General features: G+C 36.7%; 1 pseudogene and 1 gene segment (V, D, J or C); one reads left to right on the plus strand and one right to left on the minus strand.

Annotated features, from left to right (window-relative positions):
* The window catches only part of LOC114623790, a 542,876-nt gene that overhangs the window by 480,642 nt on the left and 38,334 nt on the right, over window positions 1-23,900 (minus strand).
* Window positions 1,988-23,900, plus strand: part of LOC114623814 — a 55,577-nt pseudogene continuing 33,664 nt past the window's right edge.

A 23,900-nucleotide genomic window follows, 5' to 3' on the forward strand; every position in this document is an offset into this window, starting at 1 on the left:
TCTCTCTCTCTCTCTCTCTCTCTCTCTCTCTCTCTCTCTCTCTCTCTCTGTTTGTGTATGTGTGTGTGTATGTTTGTGTATGTATGTGTGTATGTAATAACAAATAATGAGAAGGAAGAGATGCAATGAGTTTGAAGAAGAACAAGTAGGAATGCAAAGGATAATTTGAAGGGAGAAATAGGAAGGGAGAAATGATATATTTATAATCTCAAGTATAAAAGAAATAGTTTTAATTAATGTATTTAATTTTAGACTCTTAATATCTCACTTAGAAATATCTTCATTATACCTACCTTCATTCAGTTCCATAAAATTCCTTCTTTTATTTCTTCTTTGATAGGCCTATAATTCAGTACTTTTTGTTTAGTATCCAAACAAAAAACAAAAATTAGCTTAGGCAATTTCTGTAAGTTACTTTGTTCTTGATGCCTACCTGTATTCCACTGTGGTCACATAGAATTTATGATGGCATTTAGTTTTCCTTTATTGATTAAAATTTTATTTGTGTTTTTAACATCAGTTTTGGAGAATAATTCCATGACCTGTGTATAAAACTCTTATTTCTTTAGGAACATCTGTTGGTTCCATTTGATTTGTGATATCATTTAACTGTAATCATATTTTAATTCCTTTTGCTTTTGTGATTTTTTTCTTAGAAAACCTTGAATTATCTCTCCCCACCTTTTGAGGCTTCTGTTAGCTTGTGTGATTTCAGGTGACCTAAAGTGTTTTCATTTTCCCAGTGAGACTGAAGTGTGTCTGGCTTAGTGGTCATTAACCCCTTTAATCTCTTTTGATTATACAAGTCATTTGGTATTCTTCTAATTTAATGTGTAGGGTTTTTTTGATAGAATAATATGGATTAGAAACTTTCATGTTTTAGGATATTGACTACATCTCTCTAGGTCTTTTAGGCTTTATAAGTTTCTGTTAGACAACCACAAAATTTGTTGAAATAAAGCATTTTATAGATTCAAAGAAGAGCTTTTATGACCTTCTCAACAGCAACAGAGAACAGACACTTTTAGCCTGAGGAGTTGTATTCATATTGAGAGAAGACAGTAGTTGTGAGGTTGTACCATGCAGTTTGTGTTCTACTTCCCTATCTGCATGTGCCACTGTGGATATGGTTGCTATACCATAGGGCACAATAATACACAGCCTCATCCGAAGTCTGGACCCCTGTGATGGTGAGGACAGCCTTGTCTCTAAGCAGGGAGCCTGAGAATCGAGCAGGAACACCAGGGACTCGGTTGCTGGTATCACCTATCAGACCTTTGTATACTTGGTGAGGTTTTTCTTGGATCCATTTAGCATAGTTATCGGTAGTAACAGGCCCAGTACTTGAACCACAGGTGAGTGTGACTCTATCTCCTGGAGATGCGATGAGTGAAGATTCCTGAGTCAAAACAGTCTGGGACATGGCTCCTGCAAACAGATGAGAAATTCACTGGTCAGTAGCATAGCAGAGAAAAGATAAACATTGTTCCATATCCACTGCACCTCAAAAATGTGTCCTCACCTTTACAGAGTACAAGAATTATGATCAAAAGATATGTCCAGGACATGACTCACAGTTCAGGTCTGTTCTTTTTCAAGATTGCCCAATAGCAGGCAATGCCTCAGGCTTATTATAATTTCTAACACGGTTGTGGAGTGGGTCTCTTAATGCAAATGAGCTCTACTGTCAGGTTAATTATAAGTTGTCAGCTGAAAGCTACTTATTTGATGCAAGTTACTGATGACATGTTAATAAAAACGTAGGTCAGGATCATTATACCCCATCTGCTTGTATTTTTCCAGAGTCACACACATCTACTCTCTAGTATTTTTTATGGACAACAGCAATGAAAATCATGCTCCACTGAATGTTGTCCTACTCATAGTAAGGAACATTGAAATATTCAGACCTATGTAAAGGAATGAATGAAAAGAAAGAAGCAAAGTAATTAAATGAGCTCACAGTGAGCAGGTTAATATTGGGAAAATGTCTTACACTATGTTTCGTCATCACTCTTATCAGTTTATGGAAGAAGATAAGTATGTGCATTATAATGAGTCTATACATGTCCCATATCCACTGCACCTCAAAAATGTGTCCTCACCTTTACAGAGTACAAGAATTATGAGTGCAAAATAAAATTACCATGAAGGCACAAGACATGAGCACCAGCATGAATTGGGGAATGGCCAGACAAGAGCAGAAGGTGGCGAGGTTATAAAAATAATGGACCTCTAATGGACCTCTAGAGATAGCAAGCAGTTAAAGTAGTCCACTATACAGTTAGAAAAAGTTTTTCAAACAGCTAATTATTTCTTCTCCAGTTCATTCATTCATTAACACATGGAAACATTAATACGTGGTTGAAATACTCATGGTTCAGATAATACAAATGTGTGTAAATGAACAAAGAAACTATAGCACTTCTACATAAATATACTCTGTACAGACTAGGACGTGTCAATTGAATATGCACACAATCATATAATTGGGTTTTGAAATTACTTTGTTATGTATTTGAATATTGCTATTTCAGCATGTAAGTGCGTGATCTTGCAAAGTTGGGATGCAGTTTCAAGCAACAAATCAGATAGATGACTGGATCCCAGATTTGTAGTATGAATAAACTTGCAGGGAAAATGTAAGGTGATAAAATTTAACTTTTCATTTGCTAATACGTGTGTGTATTATATGTATACATACTTACATATATGCATTCTATTTGTATGCTAGCATACTCAGAATTGAGTTTCTTTATATAAATTATATGTGTGTATACTGGCAAAATTTTGTTTTTTACATGGTAATATGATTTATAAAAAATTCAGCTTACTGTACTTGCTTTAAGCATATAGTAATACTAATATTTCTGAATTCAAAAAACACCAAGCATATATTCAAACTCTGGATAAAAGATTAATAGAAATATCATGATTAAAACAGAATTGATAGGCATATTTCTTGCTTTTTGTTTCTATTTCCATGTTATGTATGAACATTTCTAAGACAATGTCAATATTTGTAGTACAGATTGTACCCTGAGATAGAAAATCTTTGATTGGGAGCTATGTAAACAGAAAAGGGCAAACACAGGATTTTACTCTTATCTTTATCATGAAACAATAAAATTAAATGTGGAATGGAAATAAAGAGTTAAAGTATAGAGGAAAATGGCTACTTGAAATATGAGGAAAAACCTAGGAATGGACAAAATATGAAAATGACTGAATCCTGCAAATTAGTGGTTAGGGAGTTCAGTATGACTTGAGTGTGGACACAGATAAGTGCTGACCCTGGTTCTAGCTTTCAATGGATGGAGAAATTATATTTTAATCTACTTTTTGATACCTGATAAAGGAATTATTATATCACCTTGAGGTTGAGTGGATCTAGAAGTTTCTGTGAAAGAAACAACACCTAAGCAGTGGAGAATTGGATAGGGGAGTGGCTACAAGTTGAGGTCTTCATATCTACAGAAGATACACAGTGAGAATAGTTGAGTTTCCACAGCTTAGCAGAAGGAGCATGCTAACAGCATGAAAATATATGCAGTAGAGAACAGAGTAACCATTCTTTTGAAAGCTAGTCTAGGTGGGAAATGTGCATGAGGAATTAAGATCTTCTGATACACATTTCCACCTGTGACACGAGGGACGATCAGCTAGATGAAAAGGCAGACACAGAACACAGCACGAAGGACAATGATCCTGACTTTAGAGTAGTGTGGTCCTGCCTTGATCCTCTTTGTATACTAGGGGAGGAACTTAGCCAAGAAGGCCAAACTGCAATACTGGCATATGCGCCATTGATAGTTCCTTCCTGAGCCAACCTAGAACGTGCCAGCATGACTAGAGACTGCTGACACTGGATCAGGCAATAGAAAGAGCCATTAAGAAAAAGACAGTATCATATCTGCCTACTTGAGAGCTGATGAGATGATCAGAGTCAGGTATAAAAGTTTGCCCAGTTCCTATAATAAAGTCTGCTTTTATCACTTGCCTGACTGACAGAGTTTGTGTTCTTGACTCTGCACCTTCTTACCCCAGCCCACAAGGGTCTTGGTAGGGGTTACAAGTAACAGTATATACTCCTCAAGCCAGACCAAGAGCCTTTTCTGCGAATGAATCTGCATCCATTATTGCCTTTGTTCCTTTCTCAACCTTCATCATGATGCTCAGCTTATACACACTTATGATGGAGGTTGATTTATGCCCTAAGAACCCCTGTTGAACAAAGTGAAGGTCTGCTTAAGGGAGTCTTGTGTAGCTACACATTGCTAATAAGTTCGCAAATGACATCTCTTCTATACCAAGGCTCCTTTGAGTAAATGGTTCTTACTAATTAGGATACTGTAAACAAGGACTGCCTCAGAGTGCCCCCTGGTGGTTACATATTTCCAGAATTTGGAGGATTTATTCATTCAACCACCATGTGCTTATTATTATAAGAAGCCATACTTTCCCTCCTTCAATTATTTTGGTTAATGTGTATTTTTCTTATTTTTGAGAATTATTCCCAGTTTAAAAAATATATTTATTTTTATTTTTATTAATCATTTTATTTATTTACATTTAAACTGATATCTCTCTTCCCAGTTACCACTCCACCAACACTGCATCCCATCCCCACTCACCTCCCTCCCCTTTGCCTCTTTGAGATGTTCCTCCACATATTCACCAAATCCTGCCTCACAGTTCTAGCATGCCTCTATGCTGGGGCATCAAGCCTCCCTTACCTCCCATTAATGTCAGATAAGGCCATTTCCTGCTACATATGTATTCTAGTTCCATATGCTACATACATATGTAGTCCTATTGCCTCCATGTATACTTTTTGGTTGGAAGTTTACTCCACGGAAACTCCGGGTGGTTTAGTTAGTTTATATTGCTCTTCTTATGGGGTTGCAAATTCCTTCAGCTCATTCATTCCTTCCATTTGGGGTCCCTGGACTCAGGCTGATGGTTGGATGTAAGGATCTGTTTCTGTATTGTTCAGGTGCTGGTACAAATTCTCAGGGAACAGCCATATCATGCTCCTGTCAGCAAGCATTTCTTGACATCAGCAAGAGTGTGGGGAGTTGGTGTCTGCAAATGTGATAAATCCCTAGGTGGGGGGGGGGGTCTCTGAATATCCTATCCTTCAGTCTCTGCTCCATTTGTTGTCACTGTCTTTGCTGGGTTTTTCTGGGTTTAAAATTTTGAGCTGGGTGGTTGTCCCCTCCCTCAACTGGGGGCTGTGCCTATCTACTGGAGGTGGTCTCTACAGGTCATATCTCCCATTTCTTGGGTATTTCAGACCTGTTGTGTCCTGGGAGACTATTTATTTCCCAGAGTCTGGACTTTCTAGTGGCTACCCCAGGCCCCATCACTAGCTTCCTTTTTTCCAACTCCTTCACTGCCTAAGCTTGGCTGTCTTGGATCTTGCTATGAATCTTGACCTTGAACTCAGAGATCTGCATTCCTGTCTCCTGAGATTAAAGGTGTGTACCACCATGTCTGGATTTAAGCATTTCTTCATCTAGAACTTGCTCTGTCTCAGGTTGGCCTTGAATTTAGAGTTCTGCTTAGCTTTGTGTCCTGGTATTAAAGGTGTGTACCACCATGCCTGGATCTAAACTTAGCTGGGTGGGGTCATGCCCCAAGGTCACTACTCCCTTAATTCAATTTAATATCCTTGAACACAGGATTCACCTCTATTTCACTTCCTGGTGCCCCATTAATACTCAAACTGTATATTTTATATTTTTCCTTTCTCAGCTTGCTAAGCTTATTCAAATGCTCTTCATGAGACTTAGAGAACAAAGTCTATGATACATGTTTCTGAGACTTCCTTTGTTAATGTAATTAATATGAGTCTCCCCCTTAGCCTCAGGTAGACTCTTCAGACAAGGGCAAAAAGCAGCCATATTCTTCACCAAAATACTACAAAAGCAATCTCTAGATCACATACTGAAGTTCTTCTTGACTGAAACCTCTTGGACCAGGTCTGCATAGTTCAAATTACACACAGCACAAAGTCTTCCATATTCCTACTAAGATAAGTCATTAAGCCCCACTTAAAGCATTCCATGGCTTTCCAAATCCAAAGTCCCCATATCCACATTCTTCCAAACAAAAGCATAGTCAGGCCTATCACAGGAATACCCAAGTCCCTGGTACCAACTTTTGTCTTAAGAGTTTTACTGCTGTGAAAAGACATCATGACCAAGGCAACCCTTATAAGGACAACATTTAACTGGGGCTGGCTTACTGGTTCAGAGGTTCAATGCATTATCATCAAGGTGGGAGCATGTCAGCATCGAGGCAGGCACGGTGCAGGAGTTGAGAGTTCTATATCTTCATCTGAAGGCTGTTAGAAGACTTGTCATTGCATTCCTTTACATCTCAAATGATATCTCACTTCCCAGTTACCCCTCTACCAACCCTCCATCCCATATTTTCCCTCCTCCCTCCCCTTTGTCTGAATAAGGGTGCTCCCCCACCTACCCATACTCTCCAGCATCTTCCTACCCTGGGGAATCAAACTTTCCTGAGACCAAGGGTCTCCCCTCTCCTTGCTGTCAGGCAAGGCCATCCTCTGCTACATATGTATCTGGAGCCATGGATCCCTACAGGTACACTCTTTGGTTGGTGGTCTAGATTCTGGGGGAACTAGGTGGTCAGGCCAGCCTATTTTGTTCTTCCAGTGGGGTTGCAGTCCCGCTCTGCTCCTCCAGTCCTTTTTACCAGCTCCTGCATCAGGTTTTCTGAGCTCAGTCTGATGGTTGGTTCCAAGCATCCATATCTGCATTGGTTAGTTGCTGGCCAGACCTCCCAAGGAACCACCACACTAGGTTCCTGTCAGCAAGTATCTCTTGACCATGGTAACAGTGTTGGGTTTGGTGCCTTCAGACATGATGAGTCCTCAGGCAAGGAGGATTATATCCACAATTTGCTGAAATTTCAGTGTGTTTGTCATTGGTAAAAAGGTTATTGTTTTTATGTTTATTTTGTAACATTCAAATTTGCTGATTTTTTATCAACTACAAAACATTTGTGCAGTGTTTAGTGTCTCATATAAAGACTAACCATTGCAAATAGAGATACCTTCATGTATTTTCCTATTTCTATCTCATTTATTATATTTTCTTTTCTTATTGCCTTAGATAAGACTTTAAGCAGTAAATTGAAAAAGATTGTGGAACATTGACATCCTTGTATTTTTTTTTGGTATTGATAGAAATGATTAGGGTTTTTCCCACATGATGTTTGTTATGTTGGTGTAATACTTTGTAATTCTACTCCTGACTTAACACTCAGTAGGGCTGATAATTAACACAAAGGCTATTTACTTAATGATGAGAAGAATATGAGTACATAAGAATAAAAGAATTAATGCCAATTTATTGTTTCCAGGATATTATGAAGTGATTAGACAAGCAACCAGCAAAAGAATGAGGAAAATCTTTGCCAGTTATACATGTGTCAGAGTAATATAGTCTCTAAAATGTTTTTTATAAGAAAATTAAAGACCGGGAAAGCAAGTAAGCCAATTGGAAGTGCTGTTGCCATTTGTAGCCTACGGAGATGGAAGATTCTATGATCTTCAGTCACAGAGTCTAGAAGATCCTGCTTTGATACCAAACTGAAAGCCTTCTCCTTAAGATTCACTTTTTTGGTACCAGAAAACATTGTAAAAGTTTGATAAAAGGGGAGAAACCAAGGATTATACCAAGCATTGGAAACACAGACCTCCCTGGAAATATGGTTTTAATTGAACAATTTCTTTTCTGGAACTGTGGTCCTGCTCTGCTTTGTACAACCCAGTATATTATTAAAGGCTTTTTCAGTAACAAGTCAAGATTGATGGAGTCAATGATTCATGAAATGGACAATCACATTTTTTGTTAATAATGGTTTATAAATAGTACAGAAAATGCTATTGTAATTAGTCCATTGAATAAAATTAAATATACAATGAGATGTTAGGATTATATTGGTGTGCAGTGATATCATCACCATGGTAACTTCCATAAACTAAAACATTTAACTTGGAGCTGGGTTACAGTTCCAAAGGTTTAGCCCATTGTCACCATGAAGGTAAGCATGGCATTATCCAGATAGACACGGTGTTGGAGATGGAGGTACGAGTTCTGTATCCTGATCCACAAGCAGCAAAGGGGAGACCAGATTTGTTTCACATTGGATGGAGCTTGTTATTTAAAACCTTAAAGCTGGTTTCCCATTGACAAACTTCCTTCAACAAGGCCAAACGTCTTATAACATGGCCACTTCTGTGAATAGTTCCCCTCAACATTGGGCCAAGCATTGTTAAACATGTGTTTGTGTGGTAACACCTGTTTAAGCCACCTCATTCCACTCCCTGATATCCGTATGTACACTTGTAGCCTTAACATAATGCAACCTGTGTTGAGTCCAATTTCAAGAATCCCAATAGTCTATCATAGTCTTAACAATGTTTAAGAGTCCAAAGTTCATGTGTTTGAAATCTCTTCTGAGATTCATGCAATCTCTTAAATTTAGACCCCTATAAAATAAAAATTAAAAAAGTAGATTACATACTTCCAACATATTATGAGACAAGATATACATTAGTATTAAAAAATGTCAGGAACAATACAGTTTGGGAATACTACAACAAAACAAGACAAGATAAGAGCTGGGCAAACTTAAACTCTACATTTCCTTGTGTGATGTCAAATTTTTCTTCATATCTCCAGCTCCTTTCAGCTTTGTTTCCTACAACAGTCTTCTTATTTAGCACTGATTCCACTCCCTGTTAGCAGCTTTCTTTGACAGGTATGCCAAAGTTCTGCCATATCTAAACTCCTGGGGTCTCCAAGGTAGTCTTGACTTCAATTTTAGAATTTTATATAACAGACTTTCACAGATTCACACAGTGCCCTTTCTTAGCTTCCATTAAGGGCCACCTCTGCCATAAACCTGGCCTCAGTGTTTTTCTTTTCTTTATTCTGAAGTTAAAACCACATGACTGAGGCCACTTGTGGGGACTGGAACATGCCACATGTGTCCAATTACATCGTCACCCACTTTCTATTTTTGATGGATTGCTTCACTGATAAAACTTGTTTGCAATGTAATCTCTGTAGATCAGACTGGCCTTGATTTCAGAGATCTTCATGTCTCTGCCTTCTAAGTTGCATACCACCATACCTAGACCTAAGTTTTTCTTTAATTACATTTTTATTTTAGATCATTATAAACATGGCCACTTTGCCTGAAAACATATACTTATTCCAAATCAAAATCAAATCTCATCCTACCTCAAGCTCAGGATCAAAAGGCTGTGTCTTCTAGCTGCAGGATTCAGGATACAGGCAAATTGTCTTCCTACTTGAAGATTAAGATCAGTTGTGACCTCTATTTGTGGTTGTAGTTCATTCCAAATATAGTCAAGTTGACAACCAAGAATAGCCATCACAATCTATTCCTTCTCAACTTAACAAACGATCATATTTCCTTATGTCTCCATGGATACAATGGCCAGGTCAGAATAACAGTTAACATAAAATAAAATTCACTTATGTAATAGCAAACACATTGTAAATTTAGAATAGCTAGGAATGTCCCCTGGGAAATATTCTTTTCAAAAGATGAAAGCTTAGCTGAGTGGAATCTTGTCTCAAGATCTCTACTCTTTAAATTCCATTTAATGTCTTTAATCTGTTTATCTCCAAGAAAAAAGAATTTAGCTCAATTACACTTCCTGTTGAGATTTTAATCCCTCAACTAAACATTTTGTAATGTTTCTTTCTCAGTTTGCTATTCTTGACCAAAAACTTGTTCATAAGAGTGAAACACAGGACAGAGTATATATTAGGCAGTTCTGAGATTTTCTTTGCCAATGCAATTAATCTCAATCTCTTTACCTTAGCCTCAAACAAATTCTTCAAACAAGGACAAAGTAGCTGTATTCTTCACCAATATATCACAAGATCATTATCTAGACAATATTTTGTAATTCTTCTCCTCTGAATCCTCCTGTGCCATGCCCCAATAGTTCAAACCACTGTCAGCACAACTGCATTCCATACTTCTACTAGTATGGCACATTAAGCTCTATTTAAAGCATTTCATAGCTTTTTAAATCCAAAGTCTCAAAATTTACATTCCTACAAGTAGAAGCATGGTCAAGTCTATCACATCAATACTCCACTCTGGGTACCAACTTCCGTCTTCCTGGGGTTTTATCACTGTAAAGAAACACCATGACCAAAGAAACTCTTAGAACATATTTTATCCAGGGATGGCTGACAGTTTTAGTGATTTCATCTATTACAATCATGGTGTGAAGAATGACAGCATCTAGGCAAATACGGTGCTGAAAAAGAAGCTGAGCCAGTGGCAAATTGGAGAATGGATGGGTTTCAAATTGGGCATATCTTCAGCATTTAAAACACAAAGTCTGTCCCCACAATAATGCATTTCCTCTAACAAGGAAATGCTCCAGTGAGCATTTCACTGCTCCAATGAGGTCACACTTCCTGGCAATGACATTCCCTATAGGACATACATGTAAACACATGATTCAATGGGGACCACACTTAATCTAACCAACATAAGACACCATTTCATAAACATTAGAGTGGTTATAGCCCTTCTACAATTAGAGAAGGGAGGAGATGTCATGGGCAGCCCTGCTTACCCACTGAAGGCCTGAAATCAGCCATAGGCCTAAAATCAGCAATAGGCCTGTCATACATGTATACTAACACCAAGTCTTGGGTCTCGGTGGAATAACATTGAAACAGATGGCTATAAGCTAATGTCAACAGGCAGCTTTTGTGGAAATTTACAAGCCTGAGTGGTCATAGACCTTGTAAATAGGTAGCCTTAGCAGACAATACCAACTTAGATAAGGACAAGTGAGTCATAGGCAGAGTCATAGTGACTTGTCCCCTGAACCTTCACCCAGCCGATACCCGGTTCTGATGATATCTGTATTCCCCCTGAACACCCACACTCCAGTGTCATTCCCTTCCCCACATCCTGCCTTTCTGTGTTTATAACCCCTGTGTGAATGAATTACAATTTGAGAAAAAATAAATTATAAAAAAATAATAATAATAATAATAATAAAGGAAAAAAACATTAGAGTGGTTAAAGTCTAAATAGTATATAGAAATATGGGTAGTGATTAGGTAGAAACAATGATGTGTGAATACTCTGATTCACCAGAAAAAAAAACTAACAATTCCACCACTTTCAGCCAAATATGAAACAAGTGTTTATTAAGTATCAAATACAGACTAAGAGATGAAGTTTGACCAGGATCATGTACAGAAATCTCCCAGATGTAATGGGCTGAATGTCCCATATCAGTCCCATATGTTTCAGGGACTGATAAGAAAAAGTTTGTTGGCCACTATACTTCCTCATGAGGCTTTGTAATTTTCCATGACTATTGCCACAATTCCAGGAAGTTACTTGGTTCCTGATCAAGTAGGACTTACAAGTTAATTTTTGAACATTGTCCCCGGAACTTGCATAAATATTGGGTAAAATCTTTAACCCTATGATGGATATTTTCAGATTGAATAATTATCAGAGTTATTATCTAGTAGTGGCATGGAAATGAGCTGGGTACCATTCATTTTTTTTTTAATCTATGGTCACCTTTTATAAGATTTGTGAGTACACCCAGATTATAATCCAAAATAGTTTGTAATAAAATAATAATTTTAAAAAGCTATGTTTTGTTCTACATAAAGCAGGTCAAATGTCATTTTATAGATGTAGAACTATTTTACTTCATGTAATATGTCCCTTATGCCAGGGAATTTCCCTTTTGACTTAGTATTTCATGTTAGTGGAAACAATGAACTGATTATTCTCTTTTATAATTATTTCCAGCTTATAGTAGAATATTTCTATCAGGAGACAGATAGGCTGAAAAGGTAGTCAAATATGGTGCAATAGGGCATTTACCTGAAAAATCTGATTAGCTGATCCAGATGAAAGATAGGAACCAATCACATTAGCTGGGTTTGTTTATATCAGCATGTCTAGAGCCCAGTAGCTTGCAGTCAGATGGTGGTTCCTGGATGGGGTCTCCCAGCCAAGTGAAAATCTGTTGAAACAAGGATAGATCATGGCCAGAAATTAAAGTTTTCAAGTAACTGGCAAAGTTGGGGAGAAATAAGGAGAAGTGAAAACTCTCATTTTCAGAAAAAGAGTTGCAGAAATTTAAGCTGTACATATCTGGAGTCTGTTTGACCTGTGATAGGTTGACAAGCATATAACTCAAAGATAACCAAAGAAAATTTAAAATCCTTAACTCTTAAGCAGTAAGTGCATTATCAAACTTGAGGCCTCTGAAATCTCAGAGCAATAACAGCGTAGAAGGGGAAAGAAATCTGAACCATTTTAAATTTAAATTTGTATATCCTCAAACCTTTACATATCTCATAACAAAATTTTTGACTGATAATTTATTAAAATATGAATCGTTATTAATGAGAGCAATCGTTATAAAACATTTTTCTTTCATTGAAAATTATGCCTGAAACCTATATAGGCAAATATGTTTGTCCTCTTTTAATAAGAGACCTTGTCACTTGAATTAATTAATGAACTGATTGATTAACTAACACAGTGGTTGGTTACCTTGGGCAAGAGCTAGTTGCTTGTCATTTTCAAGCTGGCAAGAACAGTTAGCTTAGCCATCAGTATAATCAGAGACCCAAGAAGGAGAAAACTATAATCTAAATGAATTAAAATGAGAGAGAACAGTCCATAGTCAACTATCTACATAGTTGTCTCAGGTTCTTGTGGTCTCCCTGGTTTTGGAGAGGCAGTCTTTGACCATCAGGCATAAAATATGAGTGGCTTTTCTATGGAAGAGGAATATGGAAGAAACTAATATCTTGACTAGACAAAGTAGAAAAAAACAACTGTCAGATAGTCTGCATTTCCACAGTTTTTGGAAGGGCCTACCACTCAGGTATTGTGCCAGTCTAGCCAAGTGGTTAACTTTACCAGATAATCCATATGGAGTCATTTGTTGCAGTGTCCATTATCCCCTTGGAGACCCTGGGTGTCACTCATAGGATCTGGGAGTCTTTTTCTGTCATAGTAAGTTTGAACATCTTAAATGCAATATTCAGACGATCTCTGACAGATTTGAGAGCTAGTACCTATCAGTCATATCTGAGTTAAACAAAACTTTATTTAGCATGAGTATAAATGTAATTTTGTACATATTATAGAATTTGATCATTTATAAGGTGACTGATTAGCAATCCATCTTTTTGTAAAATTATTTTTACAGTTTATAGTAATGTAGTAGCTTTTTGAAGATCAGGACTTTATGTTTTATCCCTGGTATATTTACCTTTTAAAATTAACAAGTTTAAGCTAGAACTCACTTATTATCAAAATAAAAGTCACTAATACATAAATTTATAAAGGGACTTGGACATATTTGACCTTTACAGGATGTATTATTATAAAGTATAACAGTTTCTTCTATGACTCAATTTACTAAAAATACCTATACATTAAAAATGCTAGCAAAAGGAAGGTTAGTCAGATTTCTTTAAATGTCTCTGTTAGCTTGACTCGACCTTAAGTAAGGGGAATCAAATTTTTTTTCTGGTTTTTTGAGACAGGGTTTCTCCGTATAGCCCTGGCTGTCTTGGTACTCACCCTATAGGCCAGGGTGGCCTCGAAATCAGAAATCCAACTGCCTCTGCCTCCCAAGTGCTGGGATTAAAGGCGTGTGCCACCATTTCCCAGCTGAGAAACATATTTTTAAGCCAGTGATTTTCACCTTTTTTATGAGTAAACGTTTAGAGCATGATTTTCATTTTCAGAAGCAAAACGAAGTTGTATTAGTGGAAAGAATTAATTTCTTTAAAACCAATTTCAAGTTAGCTACATTTATGTCTGAAAATTTGGCTGTCAATAAAGTATGTCCTTATTTCTGAACAAACAGACATGCAGTTTTAATATCTTATTAACAAGCAATATTTTATATTCAATCTTTTATAAATATGACTTTTTACACCAAAAAGAATTGATATAAATCATGTGTGGGGGGGTCTCAGTTAAGATAACAGTGAAAATATATGCCTTGCTCCTTTGTTTGTTTTCTTATTGACTTCCTTCCTCCTTCTCTTCCTCCTTCTTTATTTTCTTCTGCTTCTTCTTTGGCCGTTTCATTTCTTTTCTTTTTTCTTACTTTTTAAAAAAATATTTTATTTATTTACAGTACAGATGTCATCCCCTTTACTCATTTCCCCTCCCTAGAGCCACCTATTCCATTCCCCTCCTCCTTTACGCTTTTATATAATTTTAATTACTTGAATGTATTAAGGTCAGTTCTAGGTTGAGGGCCTAGCAATACAATAGATGCAAATAGTCAAGGAACAAGCAAGAAAATAGACACAAATAGTCAAAGGAAAAGCAAGGTATTAAACCAAATTACGTGAATACTCCCATGATCACTGTTTCTAAGGGCTTATCAGGATGACCAAAGTATCTGAGCCTACTTCCTTTTCCTAGCTCAACATCATTTTTATGTCTGAAGCTTACTTACTAATATTTGGATTCCTGCCTGAAATCACTTCTTTGTTCTAGCTTAATGTCAGATTCCTGCCTGAAGCCCACTTCCTTGTCCTTGGCCAGTGTCATACTCTTGCCAAGTAGTCCATTTCCTTGTTTTTGGCCCATGTCAGATTCTTGCCAAGCAGCCCCATAGGCTCTCTGTCTCTCCCCATTTTTTATTTCATTAATAAGACTGAGCCTGTCTTAGGTCATTCTGACAAGAATGCCTTCCTTACCTTTCATGGAATATGCATTATCAAAAGCAATGCATTTCTGTCTTAGATTGGTAAGGCTCTGTGCAGAATCTTACCCATCCTTGGCTTTCCAGCCTGTTAATTTAATAATCCTATCTGGGAGTCCTTTTCAAATCCATAGCAGAGATGGCTGCCAGTCATGTGGCCACTGTTAATCAAGATGAAAGTGAAGCCATTGCTCCACCTTCTTTACCTCAGTTTAGGATGATGAACAGTTATGGCAGAAAATAATCCAGAATCACATTATATAATTTAAGATTACTTAAGTATAGCCTTTTAATCATACACACCAGATTGTGAGAATTAAGTTAACCTTTTGCTATAGCTATTATAGATTTTTAATCATATCCAATAATTTATAATTTTATAATCATTTTAAATTTTTGACCTTGGACTTGTAAAGCATTCCTTGGTCTTAAAAATAGTGACTCACAGCCGGGCAGTGGTGGTGCACGCCTTTAATCCCAGCACTTGGGAGGCAGAGGCAGGTGGATTTCTGAGTTCTAGAGTTTGAGGCTAGCCTGGTCTACAGAGTGAGTTCCAGGACATCCAGGGCTACTCAGAGAAACCCAGTCTCAAAAAACCAAACCAAACCAAACCAAACCAAACCAAACCAAACCAAACTAAACCAAACCAAACAAAAAAATAGTGACTCACATCCAAGGCCAAGGCAGCAGTAAAGTAGAGCCAATGTAAAAGTATTTTAATGTTATCCATAAATAAATAACAATTCAATTGTTATTATATTGAATTATATGGTCAGAAAACTCAGAGCTGAATTCTGAACCCAGACAGCTGATGGCAGTAAAAGGAAACAGCATTTATTTATGGATTTGATACCACCTGGAAACAAGCATGACTTAGCCACAAATATTCATACTTACAAAATAGATAGCAAGATGTATAGGCAAAGATACATTCATTCATATGACAGAGATTAGAATTGCAGATGCTGATGGAGTGATGGTACCATCATGAATTCTGGGGTTTATGCTGCCAGATAGACAGGTTTGGACAAGTCTTGGCCACCTGAAAAGCTACATGTGTGGTTATGCTTTATAGTCCCTAGTCAGAAAACCCAAAGAGCGATCAGATATATATGGATATATATGACAAGACAATGAGATTCAACAGGTTTTTTTTGTTTTTTTTTGGCATATCCCAGGTGCTTGGAACCCATCAGAGGCAGACCTTCTGAGTTTTGATCAGCTCATAAAATCCATATTGGGCATAAGCTTTGACTCCCATAGTCATACAATACTGCAGAATGTATCTAAATATTGGAATCGTGACAATTACACCAAGGTGCTGAGCCCCCTAAAGTCTTATTTTTTTCAGTGTTACCAGGGCATCTCCTCGGTGCAAATAAAGATCAGAAAATAACTGATAATTTTGGCTGAATCTTAATTTCCCAGAAAACTTATGGGCTGATGGGTGTCTCCCAGTCGCTCAAATGTGGTTGTACAGAGTTCATCAGATTGTTCCTATTCATCAGATAGTATACCACATAAAAAAATACAGAAGTCAACAGCAAGCTATCTAAAGGTGCTTTGTGCTTTCCTCCAATTGTGCTGTCCATGACACAAGTCTGCAGTAGTACATATCTCATGGATCCCACTACGAAGAACAAATTTGTTATGGAATGATGTCACTGAGGCTTCCATATGTTAGTCCTATGATTCCCCAGAAAAACCAACTCCACCATTTTGGGAGAAATATAAAGCAAACATTTATTAAATATTAAATACTAACCAAGAGATGGAATTTGGCCAGGATCATTCTCTAGAATTTCTCAGCTGGAATGACCATGAGGCACATGTTTTTGGGACTTGTTAGGATACATTTTTAGGCAAATGTACTTTCTCATAAGGCTATGTTTTTTTCCCAGGACCACTATTGTCAACACTTGAGGAAGTCATCTGGTTCCTGAGCAAATGAGATTTACAGGTTAATTTTATGGACATTACAAATTAACCTTATCTTTTCTCATAGGAGTATTAACTGGTGTAGTGACTTAGCAAAGGATTCAGCTATTTACTCAAAAGAATGAAGATATTTGTGTCCTAGTAATTAATACAGATCACACGAAAATATGTGCCCAAAGAAACATTTGAAATTTGAATACTAGTGAAAGATTGTATGAATTGTGGATTAACATATATTGCTCACATAGCTGTAAATTTATCCAGCAATTTCGAAAGGAGAAATTTTCAGAAAATAGCCAAAGTATTTCTTCAAAATTTTGACCCTATTTATTTGTCCCAAAATGGTAGAGATATATATGTCCACAGAAATGCTTGAAAGTTGTAGGCAGACATCTATAGTAAAAATGCCTACCAGTACCAAAAGTTTAAACCAAGTGTCCCCAAACTGATGAAAAGATGGACAACCTGTGATATATTCACAGAATTCAAGTTAAATATCAAGTATATGATAGAACAAAATTATACTGTCTGGTATGTATCAAAACCAGAAAGCTAGTATACAATATTTTAAAACATCAAAAGTGATATAAAATATAAAATATAATTAAGAATCAAAATTACAATACTCTACTGTCCTTCTAACTAACAATGGTTTCTTTTCAGTACATTATATTGTGGATTTACATGGTGTGAATTTTGCACCACTCTGGAAACATGAAACATATAATTTTACTTCACACTTATAGTGGCAATTTGGATGCTTGCATAGTATATCTCAATAAAGCAGTTAAAATCCAGCCAAATGATGTGTACCAAATGACACTAGCAATTAAGGTTGATTTATCCTCTGATTACTAGACACAAGGAGAACACTGGTTATCATCATCACCTACTTCAAATGTTATAGATTATTATGGAGTGGCAGGCTCACAGGGGTCAGGGGAAAGTTTTGTTTCAGTTCCCCATGTATCTGGGTATGAACATCTGAGCTGCATCCCATGTTTAGCAGTAATAAATGTCCTCATCCTCAAGCTGGAAGAAAGTCATAGATGGTAATAGGTATTTCATAAAGGGTCCAGAATAGCCAGTTGTCCCACATTTGAGGACATTGCCTAAATTCTCTTTGTGCTTAGATGCATAATATGCTCCAACATCACCAGTTCTTCCATACAAATTAGTGTTACTTCTTGTCCAACTGAACCAGACACAGAGGCTTTCTGACTCAGACCAAACTGTTCCTAGGACACTAGAATAGAGGATTTTTAGATACAAAGTGATAAGTTTGCTCTCAATATAGGAAAACCTATGTTTCTAGTAACTACTTACACCTTACTTCATTTTATAGTCAGCTGAGCAAAGAGTAAAGAGGGTGAGAAGGCGAATCCTGGCCATGTGTAGGTTGGTAAACAGCTGTTTCTAGTGGACCTAAAGCTACAGCAAAGACCATCCACTGTCTTTATACACATGTCTCCTTAAATAGGATTGAGAGACCTCTCATGCAAATTATGCCATCTACTAGAAGGCCTCATTTTGTTTTTATTTTCATTTTTGTCTCCTTTTCGGGGAGCTGTACAGAACCCAGTGAGTTCACAATTTTCTTCTAACCTGTAAGCATTAATTTCCCAAAGAAATGTCAGTCACTGATTTCTAAAGCGATATATTTGCAACACCATCTACTGTCACAGTACAGGTCACATAGGCAGATCTGTATTTCCACAGAGACCTCTGGAGACATTTTTTCTATAGAATATAATTTAAGATATCTAAACATGCCCTATGACTTTGTTATTTTATAAGGAGTAAAAATAGACATTGAAATGAAATGAAATGAAATGAAATGAAATGAAATGAAATGAAATAAACTGGTCAAACTTGAAAACTAGTTGTGGAAGAATAGAAATAGATCTCTATTGGTCAGCATGCCCAAAATTAACTGAAATAGATTGTACACCTCAACATTATATCCAATACCATGAAACACTTAAAAGATACTGTAGGAGATAAGTATAGGTCCAGAAAAAAAATCAGAACAGAACACACCAGTAGCATAGCATTAAGGCCAACAAATGTCAAATGAGATCTTATGAAACTAAGAAGTTTCTGTAAAGCAAATAACAGCATTGTTTGAAGAAAGAGATTTCTTATATAATGAAAAAATTCTTTCCCAGATGTATGTCTGACAGTGGGTGTGTGTTTAGATTATACAATATTCTCCAAAAACTAAACATAAAGAAAACCATAAAACCAATTTAAAAATGATGCTGTATAAGGAGTTCACAAAAGAATAAATTCAAGTGGCTGAATATATTTTTAATATTTGGCATACTTATGCGTATGGAAAATGAAAATTATAACTACACTGAGGTTTCGATTTACACCAGTCAAAAAGGCCACGATCAGAAAAAAGAATAATGACTAATTCTGGTGTTGGTATGGTATAAGGGAAACAAATATTTACTGTTGATGATGACTAAAATAGGTGAAGTCTCTGGATAAATCAGTGTGAGTACTTCTATAGCTTGTAATCATACTAAATTTTGATCCTGCTAAATTACTTCTGGAAATATACTGAAAAAAGACTATATGTTTCCTACTGCATGTATTTTCTACTGGAAAAATACCTGTTCCACCACATTCATGTATAACAGGCAGAAACATTTTAGATGCTTATGATCTGATGAATAGATAATAAACTATCATATTTGCACAATAGATAATTATCCTGCAGTTAAGAAGACTAAACTTATAAATTATGATGTTAATCAAGGGAGCAAAAGTCAATTTCTTTGAGTTACACAGATACCCAGAAGCACAAATGCCTCATGATTGCTCTCATATGAGCATCGTGTCTTTGAATCTTTAGATCAATGTTTTTAGTTGAAATATTGTAGAAATAAAACAATTAATTTAATTTAAATTAAATAAAACAGTAAGTGACTATGTGATTTTGGCTTTAATCAGAAGGTTAACAGAATTTAATTGATATAAATACATAGTGGAGAATAATAGAATAAAGAGTGTTAAGTGGATTGAGAGAAGGGAAGAAATATAGAGGATGGAAAATGAAGAGGGATAACTAACATTAAAAAACTTGAAAAACCACTTGAAATGTACTATTATAGAAAAACTTACTAAAATATACACCTATGCATACATGAAGAGAGTTCAATTGGAACTACCTTATAACAGGGTCAATACCTCTGCCATACACAATAATCTGGAAAACATATTCCCAGTGGAAATGGGCTACCTCTTTTGAAGCTATTAGTCAGTGGGCTTCCATAAACTCCTAAATGTTACAGTCTATTATCATTGCTCTTGATTTCACTCAGAACTTGATGATAAACCTATGACTGGAGACAAAAATTTCTTTGAATCCAGGGAAATGGAGAAATAAACCAGCTGCTAATCTGAAACCTTCAGACCTACGAATTAAATTTAATGATCTTCAAACTAATTAAGTTATCATGAAGAATATTCATCTTTGAACCACTTAAGCTACAATAATGACTAACTGGGAAAGAATACTGCATGGTTGCAAGAGAGGCACAAAAGTTATTAGAATAACCAAACATTTTGTGTTTGGCATTGAAGCCAGATCTACTAAAACTCATTAATGGAGCCAAGAAACTGAGGCCAGAAAAGTGAGTTTCTCAAATTTGTCAGAGAATATCCTTTTTTCCATAGGTGATAATTAGCACAAAGACTCACAAATGGTCAATATGTATATAATTATATGATAAGAGATTGTAGAGTTCTCAGTCATAAATGAGTATCTATCCCCACACATTCTCTCTCTCTCTCTCTCTCTCTCTCTCTCTCTCTCTCTCTCTCTCTCTCTCTCTCTCTCTCTTTCCATCATTTAGGAATAATTGATGCAAAAAAAAGAATGTTAGAATGAGAGGCAATATGTTACAATAGAACAGTCATGTTTTCTAGACATCATAGGACATTTGCACATATGAAATAATAAAGGGTGTGACTAACTGCACAAGATAAAAATGCCATAAAGTCCCAGCATTGAAAGTCAGGTAGTCTCACTTAGAGTTGAAGAAATATTGGAAACTGATACTTATTGGGAGGAAGAGAGTTGATTTTCTTCACAGATGTAACCCCTGAGGACTCAGGCTCCAGGAAAAGACACATGCTTATAGCCAGGTAATGGTCTCTATCAAATTAAAAAACAGAACATGTAAAATTAGGGAGGAGGCATAGTGTTGTTGGAAATGGGAGAGTAATTGAGATGAAAGAAATTGGAAATTGACTTGGTCAAAAACACTTTATATGCATGAATGAATTTATCAAAAAAAAAAAAAGCAGTTGTAGTTCCATCCATTTACCTAAGAATTTCTTGAATTCATTTTTTTTGATAGCTGAGTAATATTCCATTGTGTAAATATACTACATTTTCTGTATCCATTCCTCTGTTGAAGGACATCTGGGTTTTTTTTCCAGCTTCTGGATATTATAAATAAGACTGCTATGAACATAGTGGAGCATGTGTCCTTGTTATATGTTGTAGCATCTTCTGGGTATATGCTCAGGAGTGGTATAGCTGAATACTCATGTAATGCTATGTCCAATTTTCTGCGGAACTGTCAGGCTGATTTACAGAGTGGTTGTACCAGCTTGCAATTCCACAAACAATGGAAGAGTGTTCCTCTTTCTGCATATCCTCACAAGCACCTGCTATCACCTGAGTTTTTGATCTTGGCCATCCTGACTAGTGTAAGCTGGAATCTCAGAGTTGTTTTGATTTGCATTTCCCTGATGACTAAGGATATTGAACATTTCTTTAGGTGCTTCTTGGCCATTCAAGTTTCCTCAGATGAGAATTCTTTGTTTAGCTCTGTACCCCATTTTTAATAGGGTTATTTGGTTGTCTGGAATTTAATTTCTTGAGTTCTTTGTATATATTGGATATTAGCCTTCTATCAGATGTAGGATTGATAAAAGTCTTTTCCCAATCTGTTGGTTGCTGTTTTGTCCCATTGACAGTGTCCTTTGCCTTACAGAAGGCTTACAGTTTTATGAGGTTCCATTCATCAATTCTTGATTTTAGAGCATAAGGTATAAATGTTCTGTTTGGGATCTCTTTTTTCTGTGCCTAGGTATTCGAGGGTCTTCCCCATCTTCTCTTCTATTAGTTTCTGTGTACCTGGTTTTATGTGAAGGTCCTTTATCCACTTGGACTTGAGCTTTGTACAAGGAGATAAGAATTGATTGATTTGCATCATCCCGAGTGAGGTAACCCAGTCACATAAGAACACACATGGTATGCACTCATTGATAATTGGATATTAGCCCAAAAGCTTGCAATATCTAAGATACAACTCACAGATCACATGAAGCTGATGAACAAGGAAGACCAAAGTGTGGGTGCTTTGACCCTTCTTAGAAGGGGTAACAAAATACTCATGAGAGTAAATATGGAGACAAATTGTGGGACAGAAACTGAAGGAGCGGCCATCCAAAGTTTGTTCCACCTGGGTACCCTTGTGCAGTCACCAAAGGTAGATGATAATGTGGATGCCAGGAAGTGCATGCTGACAGGAGCCTGATATAGCTGTCTCCTTAGAGGTCTGCCACAGCCTGAAATATAGAGTGGTGGATGCTCACAACTAACCATTGAGTTGATCATGGGGTTCCCAATGGAGGAGTGAGAGAGAAGACTGAAGGAGCTGAAGGGGTTTGAGGCCCCATGGAGAGAGCAACAATACCAACCAACCAGAGCTCCCAGGGTGTAAAGTACCAGCCTGGGAGCACATAGGGAGGGACTCATGGCCCCAGCTGTATATGTAGGGGAGGATGACCCTGTCAGGCATAGGTGGATGAGGAAGTCCTTGGTCCAGTGAAGGCTGGTTGCCCCAGTGTGGGGGAAATCGTGGGTGGGAAGGTGGGAGTGGGAAGGTGAGTGGGGGCATATCCTCATAGAAGCATGAACATGGGGAATGGGATAGGGAGTTCCTGGGTGGAGGAAAATGGGGAAAGAGGATAACATCTGAAATGTAAATAAAATATCCAATAAAAAATTTAAAAAGCAGTTGTAAAGGAGAGAGTGTGAAGTTATGTATATAATATTTTGTATCATGAAATTCAAAAGGTTGAAAAAGTTTAAGAAAATAGTTTGCTTTATTGATCCAAATTCATTCTTTATTTTTGTATATAGGATTATTTAAAAAATATTTTGAATTAGCATATTATTGCTTCAGTAAATAATCTTGATATCGTAGTTACTGTCCTATTGCTATAAAAAGTATCATAATCAAGGTGCTAATTAAAGCAAACATTAACTGGACATTTAGAGTTTAGAAGTAGGTAGTTTAGAGGTAGGTAATTAAACATTTAGAGTTTAATTAGGTTTTTTAATTAAAGCAAACATTAACTGGACATTGAGAGTTTAGAGGTAGGTCCATCATCATATTGGGAGGCGTGACAACAAGCAGACATACATGACACTGGTGAATTAGCTGAAAGCTCAGATCTGATCCAAAAGTTGCAGTCATAAAAAGACTGAAGCTTCTATTGGCTTTGACATCTCAAAACCTATCTCCAATGACATACATCTGGCAACAAAGTTATCTTTTCTAAACACGCCATCAACTGGGAACCAAACATTTAAGCTTAAGGGGCCATTCTCATTCAAACCACTATATTCCATTCTTCATACCAAATAGACTTATAGTGATATAATAACACAAATTGAACTAATTCCACCTTCAAATGCCTTCATAGTTTTTAAGACTCTCAACACTATTTAACAGCCCAGTTTCTTCTGAATTTCAAGGAAATCTCTTAACTGTAACAAAGGGAACACACTGAGGAAATACTGGACAAAAGCAGGACTGAAATTCTGTAGAACAAACTCTAAATACTGATTTAGATACCTCTTCCAATCTCCCAATCCATTCAGTTTGGTTGATTAAAATACATTTATGTCACTTTGGCTAGTTTCACATCCTGCTGCAGATCTCCATGGCAGCTATCACATGGTGGCAGTATCTCCAATATCTTGTGATCTTCCCTTCAATCCAGGTTTAGTTTCAACAGTTTCACAAAATGATCTCTTCAGTCCTACATGCAGGTAATCCCTTGCCACATACCAGGACTCTCTTCCTTCCTTCCTTCCTTCCTTCCTTCCTTCCTTCCTTCC

The sequence above is a fragment of the Grammomys surdaster genome, unplaced genomic scaffold (assembly GCF_004785775.1).
Source record: "Grammomys surdaster isolate TR1022 unplaced genomic scaffold, NIH_TR_1.0 202, whole genome shotgun sequence".
Lineage (NCBI taxonomy): Eukaryota > Metazoa > Chordata > Mammalia > Rodentia > Muridae > Grammomys > Grammomys surdaster.